Source organism: Ovis canadensis, chromosome 3 (genome assembly GCF_042477335.2).
Source record: "Ovis canadensis isolate MfBH-ARS-UI-01 breed Bighorn chromosome 3, ARS-UI_OviCan_v2, whole genome shotgun sequence".
In the NCBI taxonomy this organism is placed as follows: Eukaryota; Metazoa; Chordata; class Mammalia; order Artiodactyla; family Bovidae; genus Ovis; species Ovis canadensis.
The window spans coordinates 16,289,789-16,300,715 of NC_091247.1; positions in this window are offsets into that span (position 1 = coordinate 16,289,789).

Sequence of the window (10,927 nt, forward strand, 5' to 3'; positions counted from 1 at the left end):
CAGTGAATTTTGCATATCCCTGGAACTGTCTAGCCAAGGGAATATACTTCAGATTACACACACAAGTAGGGCCCCAGTGTCTCTGACCCCCAGAAATACAGACAGAAGTGTGCTAACAAAGACTGCCTTATACTGGCTTGTCCCTCTCACCAGAGGATGGAGTTAATGAATCCAAGGTCAGGAGATCAATCACCATATGAGCCACTTAAGCCGAGGCTGAAGCAGAGCTGTGTCCCCAGCCAAAGCTGCACCCTGTCACAGTCATCTTGTAAATGTCAGCCACCAGCCACAAGTGCAACTAGAAATGAAAACAGGGCTCATTCCAAAAAGCTTCTAACCAACAACTAACTGCAAAATCGTTCTGAAATAAAACCATTGTCATCAAACTCCCAGTGATAAGAGGTCTCCGTCTTTAAAGTATCTGTGTAGACATTTCTTCACTCTCCTAAATTTTATTTATCACAACAGCCCTTAAGGAGGTAAGTTAGGTGTTATTACTTCATTTTAGAGATGAGAAGTCTGAGATAAAAACATTATTTTAGGGACTTCTCTAGTGGTGCAGTGGATGCAAGTCCACCTGCCACTGTAGAGGACACTGGTTCAGTCCCTGGTCTGGAAGATTCCTCGTGCCTTGGAACGCGAGGCTGGTGCACCGCAACTACTGAGCCTGCGGGCATAGAGCCCTTGCTTCACAGCAAGAGAAGGCACTGCAAGGCCTGTGCATTGCAGCTAGAGAGTAGCCCCTCGCTGCAACTAGGGAAAGCCTGCTCACAGCAATGAAGACCCAGCCCAGACAAAAATAAATAAATAAACAAATGATGTTTTTAAGATGTTACTATAATGATAAGCTTTAGAGTCAGGACTCCTTCAAATGCCAGTAAATATTTTCCCGAAATGAATGTTTTAGCGACAAAGCAAAGTAGAATTTGGGCATAAATGGTGAAACTTTCTTTCTGGTTTTATCAAAAGGCAGGTGTGTATTATCACAGAAGGTAAGAGCAGAGTATGTTTGGGATAGGCCCTGGGGTCATGAAGACTGTCAGTCATTTAGGTGGGCGGGCTGTGAAATATTTCACTTGGAGGTGACATAGCCATTTGACAGTCTCTAGTCTCCTTGAGACCTAGAATTTTAACTCTTTGCCAACTAAAAAAAAATCAACTTTCATCTCAGTCTCTGCAAATGTTCACCTGGTGTTTGTGCTTATCTAGGAGACTTAAAGGCTTCCCTGATGGCTCAGTGGTAAAGAATCCACCTGCAATGCAGTCAGGGAGATCACTCGGAAAAGGATGGCAACCCCACTCCAGTATTCTTGCCTGGAGAATCCCATGGACAGAGGAGTCTCACAGGCTACAGTCCATGGGGCCTCAAAGAGTCAGACATGACTGATCAGCTAACACACACACACACACACACACACACACACACACACACGAGACTTAAAGCAAGCTCACTGAGTGCCAGCTGATCAGACACCCTTCACAATGCATCAGTCTGTTTGATTGTTGGTGTTTAGTTGTTCAGTTGTCTTTCTGCGACCCCACAGACTGCAACACAACAGGTTTCCCTGTCCTTCACCATCTCCCGGAGCCGGCTCAAACTCATGTCTGCCGAGTTGGTGATGTCATCCAACCATCTCATCCTCTGTCATCCCCTTCTCCTCCTGCTTTCAATATTTCCCAGCATCAGGGTGTTTTCTAATGAGTCCACTCAGTTTGGCAGGTATTCTTGAAAAAGGATTTGACTCCAGTTACTCTAATTCTCTATTGATCAAGCAAATTTTCCATTCTCACATGTGTTTTTAAGCAGTATTTTTACACAGAGAGCTTATAGGCTCAATGGTCAACATAAATTAACTTCTCATTTGCATTATCTATGTCTAGCTCACATAGACAGAATGCTTTCTGTCAGTGAGGTACCAGGATAGACGTTTTTACACACACAAACACCAAGGCCCACCTTTTGAGACCCCAAAGCCTTTGGGATTCTGCATCAAAGATAAGGCAAGGGAGATTAGCATGCCTCCCCAAAGCTGACTGGACTGGGACACCTGCTGATCCATCCAGGGGGTCACACCAGCACATTTGGGTCCACATTTCTACAAGTCCCCAGAACGCCCTCTCTCTTTGCTGTGCTTCACATTCCTCTCCCATGCACGATCCGCTCCTTTTGCAGTAACAGCTCCCATCCCATGGTTGCCATGACGAACAGACGAGGCATTGTTAAGAAAGATGAGAGCTGAGACCTTCACTTCTATTTCAACCTTGCAGTTTATTTTTACTCTTGAGTTCTTAGTATTTTATGACCTGCTTCATTTGCCCATGAACTCCAAATGATTTCCAGAAGGATCTGGACTTTATCAGATACGTAAGTAACAAAGGTCCTCCTTTGTCTTCCCTCTTACTCGGCAGTGATGATCAAAGTACCAACACCATGGGATCTGTGAGCCAATTATGACAGAGTGATCCAAAATTAGTCTAAGACAAAGGAGCCACATATTTAGCACCGCTGGCTTTATGTGAAGTCGCTCAGTCGTGTTTGACTCTTTGCGACCCCATGGACTATAAAGTCCATGGAATTCTCCAGACCAGAATACTGGAGTGGGCGGCCTTTCCCTTCTCCAGAGGATCTTCCCAACCCAAGGATCGAATCCAGGTCTCCTGCATTGCAGGCGGATTCTTTACCAGCTGAGCCACAAGGGAAGCCCAAGAATACTGGAGTGGGTAGCCTATCCCTTCTCTAGCAGATCTTCCTGACCCAGGAACTGAACCAGGGTCTCCTGTGTTGCAAGCAGATTCTTTACCAACTGTTATAGGGAAAGCTGGCCTTATAAAGGGTTGTAAAAATGTTTAATAATGGAGAAACAATTAAGAAGATCACAAATGTTAGTCAATGAAGACTCCGTTCCAACCAAAAGCACTTTGCATGTTTGAACATGTGCACTCCATTAGTAGGATAAAATAGCAACCACATGGCAAGGTAGATTCTATCACATCCTCCTTACAGCTAAGAAGTTGCAGTTCAGAGCCATCGCACTACTTGCTCAGGACTGTTCCAGGTGGCAAACAGTAGACACAGACTTCCAGACCCAGAGTTTGCCACACTTCAAGGCATTCCTCAGGCTTCAACAATATTCTTCTCCATAGATTAATACTTTACATTTGCTGCAAGGTGGTCTTTTGCCAGCCTGAATGGCATGAGCAAGGCTTGCTGGTGCGAAGCCATCCCTGGGGATACCCCTGCCATGCAGAGCTGTGATATCACTCTCCTAGTCTGAGCTTCTCTAAGTGCAGCCAGAAAGGACCCTGAGCCTTGCACATTTTACTCCAAGTGAAAAGTGGTTCTCACGCTTACTGCACATTGGAAACACCTGCTAGGATCTAAAAATACTGACTCCTTGATCCCTCACCTCTTAAATTCGCATTTAATTGGTATGGAGTGTAGGTTGGGCATCAGGCCCTTTAAAAGCTCCCCAGATAATTATAGTATGAAGCAAAGTTGCAGAACCACAGCTCTGAAGGTTTCAAGGCAGGATAGATTCTATAATAATTCTCTCTAAACCCTGTAGTGCACTAGAATCACCTGGACAACCTGGTAAAAATGCACATTCCCCTGTCCGTTCTGTGATACTGATTCAGCGAGTCTGGGATGGAAACTCACTGGGTCTCATGTATTAATAGCTAGTTGATGGCTGGTGATCTTTGGCTCCTGAAGTGTGGACAGATTAGAAACATGGCTTACTTCAGACTCTAAGAATCAACTGACCTCTCTTAACTACCATGACTTTCAAGTAGGTTTATTTCAAAATTCAGTAACAATTATACATGCTTGCCTCGTGGCTCAGAGGGTAAAGAATCTCCCTGCAATGCAGGAGACCCAGGTTCAATCCCTGGGTCAAAAAGATCCCCTGACGAATGGAATGGCTACCTACTCCAATATTCTTGCCTGGAGAACTCCATGGACATAGGAGCCTGGCCGGCTACAATCCATGCGACTGCAAAGAGTCAGACATAACTGAGTGACTGAGCAACTAACACTGGCTTACTCATCACAGTTTGGCAGATCTCTTAGAGAGAAGAACACACTGATGCCCACCAGCCCATTTGAAGAGGAACATTCTATATTGGCAGATGTCAGGCCATAATGTGTGGTTCATCCAACCCTGGGAAGGACACAGAATCCACATCACTGCTCAGAAATTGCTTTTTCTCCAAAATACTTGCTAATTTCATTTCCCCTCAATTTCTTCTTTATTCTAATTATTTTGACAGGAGGACTTGAGCTATTAGGTTGATGCAAACATTTTGGCAAAGCTCGTTATCTGCTAACAGCATCTTCCTAAACAAGAATCACTGGCTGGATTGCAAATAAAATGTCATTGGAAACTTGCAAGAACTTGGACAATTAGGAAGGTCTATCATCAGCTTCCACTTTCTTTGCATCATTTGTTTTTAATTTTTGGAACCACCTGTGTCCTCCCCTTTCTACCTAATACTTCTCCCCTAGGAGCCCAGGGTTAAATTAGCTTACTTCTGTCATCAAATCAAAGCCTACTCCACAGAAAGTACCCAAAATCCATTAGATCCTTGATATGAAATCTTGAGAATAATTTAAAATGCTACTGTCTTAGTGAAAGTCATGTTTATACCAGATTTACAAAAAGATATGCAAAAAAGTAGAATAGAAGTTGAACATTTATTGTACAGCAGCCTGTACTATGTGGGGAACTCGAGGAAGAAGAGTATGACATGGCCCTCATGTTAAAAAGCTTCCAGTTCTGCAGGAGATGAATATCAAGCCAGTGCAAGTCCTGGGGTGACTTGAACAGCAAAAGCTTTAGGACCTATTGGGCTTCATCAGCCACACCTCTTGTTTCTTACGCCTTTGTGAACTATTGGGTCCACACTGACTCTGGTCCTTTAATCCAGATAAGCTACTTTCTCTCCATCTAGCACTCAGCAGTGAACAGGTCAAGCTATGGTTACCTGAAAGCTGGCTAGGATCTTGGATCTGTTCTCACTTCAACTTTGCCCTACTTACTCAGATGTTTGGATTCGAACCCTAACCCAGTCCTGGATCCTGTGGACTTAATGTAATATTTGGTACTCCTATTCCTTGCCCCTTGACTCCAAATAACCCCTCATGACTCTGCAGGGAATCCTCCTGTGTCTCCTCCCCTTCTGTCCTCCCCAGCACTTCCTACAGTACTTGGTCACACAACTTACAGCAATGGGCAGATTTGAAGAGCTCCTGTTTGGGAATTGTTTAGCAGGGCTAGACTGACACTCTTTACAGAGACTAATTATAGGATTTTCTCATTCTCAACTCAACTCGTAACAGAGGATTATAATGAGTATCCTCAAGGAGGCTATTCATATCTGGAGAACCTTGCTTCTAAGGTAGATCTTATGGCCAATAACGAAATATCAGATTTAAGTGACTTCTGCCAAAACCACACTACAGATTTTCCTTGAAAATCTACATATATTGTCATCTTATTGCTTTCTTTTAGATTCAGGATTCTGAGGCTCTATTACTATACCATATACCTTAGGAATAGGATGACAACTGTAAAGAAAATTACAGCTAAAATGAAAATATTTGCTGAGCTATGAGAGGTGTTATGGGTTCCCTCACCTGTACCAAAAAGTGATATGCTGAAGGCCTCACTTCAGTGTGGTGGTGTTCGGAGAAGGCAACTTTGGGAAATGAGGTTCAGAGGAGACCATCAGACTGGAGTCCTCATGATGGGATTGGTTTTCTTATAAGAAGAGACACAGGAAAACTTGTTCTCTTTACCCTTCCCCCAGTTCCATCTGCGTGTGCGTGCACGTGCGTGTGTGCCTGCATGAAAACACAGCAGAAAGGCTACACGAGGACAAAAGAGGAAAGTGGCCATCTGCAAGCCAAAAAGGGAGTCCTCATCAGGAATGAATAGACTGGCACTTATAATCTTGGGCTTCCCAGCTTTTAGAACTGTGAAAAATCAGTTTCCACTGTGTCAGCCACCTATGGAATGATGTTTTGTTCAGGCAGTTCAGTCACTCAGTTGTGTCTGACTTTCTGCAACCCCAAGGACTGCAGCATGCCAGGCTGCTCTGTCCATCACCATCTCCCAGAGCTTAATCAAACTCATGTCCATTGAGCTGGTGATGCCATCCAATCATCTCATCTTCTGTCATCCCCTTCTCCTGCCTTCAATCTTTCCCAGCATCAGAGTCTTTTCAGATGAGTCTGTTCTTCGTCTCAGGAGGCCAAAATACTAGAGTTTCACCTTCAGCATCTGTCCTCCCAATGAATACTCAGGACTGATTTCCTTTAGGATGGACTGGTTGGATCTCCTTGCAGAACCAACCACCGCTTATCTAGTCACACTGGAGTGAACCTCCATCCATACTTCTTCTTCAGAGTTCTTTTTCAATGATCCAACAGATGTTGGCAATTTGATCTCTGGTTCCTCTGCCTTATCTAAATCCAGCTTGAACATCTGAAAATTCACAGTTCATGTACTGTTGAAGCCTGACTTGGAGAATTTTGAGCATTACTTTGCTAGTGTGTGAGATGAGCGCAATTGTGCGGTAGTTTGAACATTCTTTGGCACTGCCATTCTTTGGGATTGGAATGAAAACTGACCTTTTCTAGTCCTGTGGTCACTGCTGAGTTTTCCAAATTTGCTGGCATATTGAGTGCAGCGTTTTTATAGCATCATCTTTTAGGATTTAAAATAGCTCAACTGGAATTCCATTACCTCCACTAACTTTGTTCATAGTGATGCTTCCTAAGGCCCACTTGACTTCACATTCCAGGATATCTGGCTCTAGGTGAGTGATCACACCATCTTGATTATCTGGTCATGCTGGAGTAGCAGCTGCACAGCGCTGAAGGGGCTGTGAGGAGACACCCCACATCCAAGGGCAAAGGAAAAGCCCAGCAATATAGTAGGAATGCAAAATCATGTTTAGAATCAAACCCCATACCTGCCAGAGACACTCAGAGGGCCCAAACAAACCTTGCATGCACCAGGACCCAGAGACCCCACAGACACTGAGACAGAACTGTGTTTGAGTGTCTCCTGTGGAGGTAAGGGTCAGCAGTGGACTGCCACAGGGGCAGGGGCTCTGGGTGCAGCAGACCTGGGTATGGCATAAGCCCTCTTGGAGGAGGTCGCCATTAACCTACCATAGAGCTGCCAGAATGTACACAGGGAAATAGACTCTGGTAGGGCACAAACAGAACCTTTTGCACACCAGGACCCAGGAGGAAGGAGCAATGACCCCACAAGAGACTGACCCAGACTTGCCTGGGAGTGTCCAGGAGTCTCCATCAGAGGTGTGGGTTGGCAGTGGCCTGATGCAGGGTTGGGGGCACTGAGTGGAGCAATGTGTGCACGGGACTTTTTGAAGGAGGTCACCATTATCTACATTACCTTCACCATAGTTTGGCCCCAGGTAAATAACAGGGAGGGAACACAGCCCCTGCCCCCCCCCCCCTCAATAGAGAATTGGATTAAAGATTTACTGAGCATGGCCCTCCCCACCAGAACAAGACCCGGTTTCCCCCTGTCAATCTTTCCCATCAGGAAGCTTCCATAAGCCTCTTATCCTTCTCCATCAGAGGGCAGACAGACTGAAAACCATAATCACAGAAAACTAACCAATCTGATCACATGGGCCACAGCCTTGTCTAACTCAATGAAACTATGAGCCATGTCATTTAGGGCCATCCAAGAAGGATGGGTCATGGTGGAGAGCTCTGACAAAACATGGTCCACTGGAGAAGGGAATGGCAAACCACTTCAGTATCCTCGCTTGAGAACCCCATGAACAGTGTGAAAAGGCAAAAAGATAGGACACTGAAAGATGAATTCCCCAGGTTGGTAGGTGCCTAATATGCTAATGGAGAACAGTGGAGAAATAACTCCAGAAAGAATGAAAAGAGGGAACCAAAGCAAAAACAACACCCAGTTGTGGATGTGACTGGGGATGGAAGCAAGGCCCAATGCTGTAAAGAGCAATATTGCATAGGAACCTGGAATGTTAGGTCCATGAATCAAGGCAAATTGGAAGTGGTCAGGCAGCAGAGGGCAAGAGTGAACATTGAAATTTTAGGAATCAGCGAACTAAAATGGACTAGAATGGGTGAATTTAACTTAGATGACCATTATATCTACTACTGTGGGCAAGAATCCCTTAGAAGAAATGAAGTAGCCATCATAGTCAACTACAGAGTCTGAAATGCAGTACTTGGATGCAATCTCAAAAATGACAGAATGATCTCTGTTTGTTTCCAAGGCAAACCATTTAATATCACAGTAATCCAAGTCTATGCCTTGACCAGTAATGCTGAAGAAGCTGAATTTGAACGGTTCTATGAAGACCTACTGGAGAAGGCAATGGCACCCCACTCCAGCACTCTTGCCTGGAAAATCCCATGGACGGAAGAGCCTGGTAGGCTGCAGTTCATGGGGTCACTAAGAGTCGGACACAACTCAACGACTTCCCTTTCACTTTTCACTTTCATGCATTGGAGAAGGAAATGGCAACCCACTCCAGTGTTCTTGCCTGGAGAATCCCAGGGACGGGGGAGCCTGGTGGGCTGCTGTCTATGGGGTCGCACAGAGTCGGATACGACTGAAGCGACTTAGCAGCAGCAGCAGCATGAAGACCTACAAGATCTTCTAGAACTAACACCCAAAAAAGATGCCCTTTTTATTATAGGGGGCCGGAATGCAAAAGTAGGAAGTCAAGAAACACCTGGAGTAACAGGCAAATTTGGCCTTGGAATACAGAATGAAGCAGGTCAAAGGCTAATAGAGTTTTGCCAAGAGAACACACTGGTCATAACAAACACCCTCTTCCAACAACACAAGAGAAGACTCTACACATGGACATCACCAGACGGTCAACACTGAAATCGGATTGATTATATTATTTGTGGCCAAAGATGGAGAAGCTCTATACAGTCAGCAAAAACAAGACTAGGAGCTGGCTGTGTCTCAGATTATGAACACCTTATTGCCAAATTCAGACTTAAATTGAAGAAAGTAGGCAAAATCACTAAACCATTTAGGTGTTTTGTTGCAGGAGCCTTAACTGACTAGCATTAAAGGTGAGAAGTTATTGTTCAGTGGCTCAGTCATGCTGACTTTCTGTGACCCCATGGACTGCAGCACACCAGGCTCCCCTGTCCTTCAGTATCTCCTAGAGTTTGCTCAAACTCATGTCCATGGAGTCAGTGCTGCTATCCAACCATCTCATCCTCTGTCGCCCCCTTTTCCTCCTGCGCTAAATCTTTCCCAGCATCAGAATCTTTTCCAGTGAGTTGGTTCTTTACATCAGGTGGCCAAAGGATTGGAGCTTCAGCTACGGCATCAGTACCTCCAATGAATACTCAGGATTGATTTCCTTTAGAATTAACTGGTTTGATCCCCTTGTAGTCCAAGGCACTCTCAGGAGTCTTCTCCAACACCATAGTTTGAACAATTAATTCTTCATCACTCATCCTTCTTTATGGTCCAACTCTCGTATCCATACATGACTACTGGAAAAGTAATGGCTTTCCTGTCCTTTGTGACAGGTCTGACTTGATTTTCAGCATCCTCACTTATTGGAATTATGTAATAATAAAGTAAAGCAATGCCAAAGAATGCTCAAACTACCACACAATTGCATTCATCTCACACGCTAGTAAAATAATGCTCAAAATTCTCCAAGCCAGGCTTCAGCAATACATGAACCATGAACTTCCAAATGTTCAAGCTGGTTTTAGAAAAGGCAGAGGAACCAGAGGTAAAATTGACAACATCCTCTGCATCATCAAAAAAGCAAGAGAGTTCCAGAAAAACATCTATTTATTCTTTATTGACTATGCCAAAGACTTTTACTATGTGGATCACAACAAACTGTGGAAAATTCTGAAAGAAATGGGAATACCAGACCGCCTGACCCGCCTCTTGAGAAACCTGTATGCAGGTCAGGAAACAACAGTTACAACTGGACATGGAACAACAGACTGGTTCCAAACAGGAAAAGGAGTATGTCAAGGCTGTATATTGTCACCCTGCTTATTTAACTTATATGCAGAGTACATCATGAGAAATGCTGGGCTGGATGAGGCACAAGCTGGAATCAAGATTGCCGGGAGAAATATCAATAACCTCAGATATGCAGATGACACTACCCTTATGGCAGAAAGTGAAGAGGAACTAAAAAGCCTCTGGATGAAAGTGAAAGAGGAGAGTGAAAATATTCGCTTAAAACTCAACATTCAGAAAACGAAGATCATGGCATCCAGTCCCATCACTTCACAGGAAATAGATGGGGAAACAGTGGAAACAGTGCTGACTTTATTATTTTGGGACTCCAAAATCACTGGAGATGGTGACTGCAGCCATGAAATTAAAAGACACTTACTCCTTGGAAGGAAAGTTATGACCAACCTAGACAGCATATTAAAAAGCAGAGACATTACTTTGTCAACAAAGATCCATCTAGTCAAATCTATGGTTTTTCCAGTAGTCATGTATGGATGTGAGAGTTAGAATATAAAGAAAGCTGAGTGCCGAAGAATTGATGCTTTTGAACTGTGGTGTTGGAGAAGACTCTTGGGAGTCCCTTGGACTGCAAGGAGATCCAACCAGTCCATCCTAAAGGAGATAAGTCCTGGGTTTTCATTGGAAGGACTGATGTTGAAGCTGAAACTCCAATACTTTGGCCACCTGATGTGAAGAGCTGACTCATTGGAAAAGACCCTGATCCTGGGTAAGATTGAGGGCAGGAGGAGAAGGGGGAAACAGAGGATGAGATGGTTGGTGGCATCACCAACTCAATGGACATGAGTTTGGGTGAACTCCGGGAGTTGGTGATGCACAGCAAGGCCTGGCGTACTGCGGTTCATGGGGTCGCGAAGAGTCGGACACGACTGAGCGAC